Below are 5,136 nucleotides of genomic sequence, written 5' to 3'. Positions count from 1 at the left end.
ATACATCATAGAAATTTATCATTTTAAATAATTAAATTTTTTATTTTATACAGTCGACCCCCCTATAACGTGGGTTCCTATAACGGAAACTCCTATATATAGCAAAAAAATTGCGGCAGTATTCGTATAAAGGGACTCGTAAAACGTCGTCGCCGACTCGTGTCGCGACAAGATTGGTCGAATCTAGACCAATAGTGGATGAGCAGCCGAACTACTTTCCGCCGTCCAGCCCCACGCTACGGACAGTTCAGGCGGGTAAATTGAGTTTACTATCGTCTGTACAGTATGTAAATTAGGTACCGTAAGTCTAATACGGTACTGTAATTTTATACATTTCTTGTAAAAGAAACATTTCTTATTCAACGGGCCATTAAAATTATTTATATTAATGATGTCTCCAGAGTTCAACGAATTTTTCGCAGAAAAATAACTTATCAGAAATCGCGGCCGCCGTTTGGTGCGCTGCTCCGCGACGAAAACAAGCTTAAGCAATGGCGACGTCAAACGGTGCACACTCGGTGAGTAATCCTACAATTTTTCGTTTATAGCATAGTTTATACGGATTATTCCCAAAAAATTATACGTAATTTGGAAATGTTGAGTCGAATTAGTCTAGAATTGATTAATTTTATGGAAGAAAACCTTTCGAATAGCCGTAGTCCGTAAACTTCACACGTGTCGGGCTGCGATTGGCTCATGTATTTAAGGATTCCTACAACGTGAAATTCGCATAACGTGGAACGTATCTTCGCGTTATAGGGGGGTCTACTGTATGTATTTTCTTTCTTTCTCTTATAAAATTTATCTTATTTATGTCAATTCTTCAAATAAAACATCTCTCTAAATATTAATATATTTCTTTGATGTAATCATATTTTATGCCTTATATCTGAAATGCGAGTGCATGCTCTAGAAAACGTAAATCAAGTCATACTAAGAGATCTATTTCTGTTTACATTTTAATATGGTTAGAAATAGGTCTTTAATTTAATTATTTGTAATTATTTTAAATTACGTTAGGTGTACAATAAGAGGGTCTATTCTCATGCCCATTCTACATTCGGTAAGGTTCACAATGGAACGGTTCTGGCTGAGTAGTGAGATAATAATTTGTATTATGCTACGTTACTACGTACACTCGGAAAATAAACAAGATTTAATTAAGGTAAATTAAATATTAATTATAATTAATTCTGCAAAAAGTTGAATCTATCTATGTGTAACGTGAATATGTCGAGGTTATTTTCTTACAAGTGATTATATATATTGAATTTATTAACTTTCAAAAATTATTATTTAGGTTTTATAAATTAAATAAAGATTTTTATTAAGGATTTTTAATTTGATTTTTATGTTTTCTAAACGTTAGTGTTAAAATATATTATAAAATCTGAAAACGATATTCAAAGTAGCTCGTTAATTTTAATAATTAAATATATTTAAATTAGTTGATGCATGTATAATTCGTTGACATTGTTTTAAAAATGAATTATATATGAAATTCAGATCCAATATTATCAAGACGATGATCGATTTATCAAATTTTACATGAATTTAAAAATATGTTATATATCAATATTATTAAATATAAATAGATTTAGGAATAAGTTAATTGATGCTTCATTCATAAATTAATATATAAATTTTTAACAGTCATTTATAAAATGCATGAGCATGTGATATCATTCAGGCATTAACGAAGTACTGCAGATATGTGATTAAATTGCTTTATGTAATCAGTTAATCCCTGCTCGTAACTGTTTAACAATAACATTAAAATTTGCATTCGCCTAACCTAATTTAAATATCATTGTTAAAGGAAAAACTGATTGTCGTGTTATTATAAAGTACGACTACAATACTATAAAGTACAGAGAATATCAGCATTTGTACTGAAAATTAATTCATTAACATTTATACAGAAGTTTAGATTTTTGGACTTAGGACACCTTGAAACGTCGAGAAATGCAAAACAAATTTGACTTTGCATCTCTGTGTGTATGACGTGTATATATGGGTGGCACGATTTTGTTCACCCACTTTGAATCTTAATAACTCCTGTGCCTTTTGTCGACAATTTCTGAAATCGTGCAGGGAAGTTTGTGTATTAGGTGCATTGTTGCTATTAAATTTTGGTAATTAAAGGTCATGGGGATAGGGAGATAGAAGAGGCCATGAGATCGGACGAAGTTAAAAAAGAAAAACAAACCAACTTTGCAGAGAAAAACACTTTAATTACTTAGATATGTCCCCTAAGAATTATACCTTCTTTGAAGATTAATAACTGTGCTTTATGTCGAATTTTTTTGAAATTTTGCAGGGAGGTTTGTGTATTAGGACATTGATGCTATTAAATCTTGGTGGTTAAAGGTCGAGGGATGGGGACATAATGAAGGTCATGTTTATCTCCAGTTAGGTCAGACTTAATGACGATTTTACTCGTTATTAGCATTTATAATCTTTATAAAACCCATCCCGACCATCAAAATTAATTTTTTTGCCATTTTATAATAATTAAAAATATAAAACGATATTTTATTAAAAAAAACAACAGATGACGCTACTAAATGTTGTCAGTACAGTATATCGTTATTTTTGATGTCCGTTTTCCGTTGACGGACAGAGCATAGCTGTTATCGACATTTTGTTACCTGACTGAATATTGTTAGTCAAAACGATATTCTTAGAATTAATTAAGTTATAATTGTCGAAATTGTTCTTAGTTTAGCATTTAATTGGGAAGCAGGTGAAAAATTGAGTTACAAGATTTTATATAGACTGGTACGACTCAGGGCTGGCGCTACCGAATGGGCAAACTGGGTATTTACACAGGGCGACAAAATTTCATAAATTTTTGTGAGTGAAAATAACGAACAGTGAGACAATCGTAGTAATGTAATTGAAATTAAACTATTTAAAATAAATTAAAATTTAAAAATATTTTAAAATTTCTTTCCATTTCTAATAGGCATTTTAAAACAATTATTATTAATTTTTTTTTTCGTTTTACATATGGGAATAAAGGAGCGTCAAATTTGTCTTTTCTCTGATATAACGAGACAAACGCCAATAGTGCAGCTGTTTTCATTTTAATACTCGTTCTGCGTTTTGTATAAATTTAATTGATCGTTCAAGCAAACCGTTTGCTGAATTTTGTTGGTGATACTATTTGCATTCCATTGGAGTATTTTCATGGTTGTGTTTAGAGGAGGAAGAAAAAGCTAGTGTTGGGTGGTTAGAAGGTTATGGGTTGGAGTTGAGAGTTGCTCTTATATTTTGGTTCTTAGTCATTTTGTCTTCCGTCTCTAGTTGTTATTTGCGTTCACGTCTTTTGGACGGTTTTTATTGTCTATTTGTTCGTTGGGATTCGTATCGCGTGTTTTGGTGGTGTTATTGTCGGGATAAAAATCGTCTGTCATGCGATTTCCCGCGCTTTTCCATTCGTTCCACGAACGACGGTTGTCGCCATAGAAACGGCAATCGGACCACTTTTGAAGACTCGACCGCTGATTGGTGGAAGTCGATTTACTTCAATCCGTATAAAAAGGATTGAGTTCTGGCGGGAAGTTCAGTTCGCCTTGGACGCTCTTGACTTTAGTTTGTCTAAGCTGGCCCTGAAGATTGTTCGTCTCGTTGTGCTGTAATTGACTTTAGAGTTAGTTCGTCGCAAGGTGTCTTTTCGACGGACCTGTTGTAGTAGATAAATGTGTTGAACTTTGTTAACATCTGACGTTTTGTAAATGTTTGTTTTGTGAACTTTGTAACTGTACATACGTTTACTTTCAATATATATATATAAGTTTCGAATTTAACTGGCGTATGAGTGTTTTGAACTTGACTGTTATTGTTGCGATATTTGGTCGGGGGATCGTTTTTGAGTTTGTTTATTGCTCTTGGGTATGTGTATCTTGGGTATTTTGTTGTTGTTCGTTAGAATTAGTTTTTGATGTGTTCATTTCGTCTGTTTGTTTATTTTCAGTGGTTTGGGAAAGTGGACGATTGGTGCGTTGTTTGTCTTGGGAGTTTGGTCCTTTTTGGAGAGTTTGTAGGTAGGTCAGGGGTGGCCAATAGTCTTTGCCGTCGGGCCAAATTGGAAAGAAAACTTTTTTCACGGGCCGAACCAGAGGCTGCCCTAGGAAGATTTTCAGGTGGTGCGAGATCTCATTGTGGTGTCACCCCGTAGAGACTAAATTGTACATAGAGATTACAGATACATTTTTCACATTATCATGCTTTATCAACATTCTACGCTGTGCTTAAGAGCTTTGTAATGCAGCGTTAACTTTAAACGCACAGTGAGTTGTTGACCTTTATTTTTATTCATTTATTATCATTTTTTTAGGCGTCAGAACTTTTCATCGAGCTATTCGGACTTCAGTAGCTAATATTGAAAGATTAATCGCGGGCCGCATAAATTCATTAGACGGGCCATATATTGGCCATGCCTGAGGTAGGTTATCATTTGTTGTATTATTTCGTTATGGCTTGTTTGATTTCGGTTAATTATTCGAGCATAGAACCTCCGTTTTGTGTCAATTGAGGGTGTTTTGTGTTGGTAAGTTTGGTCACGTGTGGAAGTTGTACGTTGTTTATAAGTTTTGCGCTGTAAGATTTCCGATTAGTTGGTGTTGGCTGAAAGGCTTTGCGTGCTTTTAGGTTTGAACAATTGTGCTGAGCAGGAAAACGCGTAACTCGCCCTTTGTTTTCGCAAAATTAGCAGCGGTATATGTAAGTAAGCTTCTGTGCAAGCGGTTAGGACAGTACGTGTGAAGATCGGCTCCGATTTCGATAGTGATCTCACTGTGCATTTTCGTTAGACTTTGGATAACTATATATCGGTGGATTCGACATTTAGTACGCTAACTGTGAGTAATGGTTTTATTCAAATCGATCATTTAGTTTTCGAGTTACGGCCGTCCGAAATACTAACCTTTTGTCGGCCCGCATCGGGCCTCCCGTTTTAGATGACCGGCACGATTCTATTGCGTACATTACGAAAACAACAAAATAAATTATTCACAATGAAAAACTTTTCTACAGACAAATCAGTACCAAAACAAACACTGATACACAGCACAGTGGCACACCAACAGAAGAAGAACTCACAACTTATTGGTCTTCTCTTTGGTCCAATGC

Source organism: Centruroides sculpturatus, unplaced genomic scaffold (genome assembly GCF_000671375.1).
Source record: "Centruroides sculpturatus isolate CEXI.00-Female unplaced genomic scaffold, Cexi_2.0 scaffold70, whole genome shotgun sequence".
NCBI lineage: Eukaryota > Metazoa > Arthropoda > Arachnida > Scorpiones > Buthidae > Centruroides > Centruroides sculpturatus.
This window is presented reverse-complemented; position numbering follows the sequence as displayed.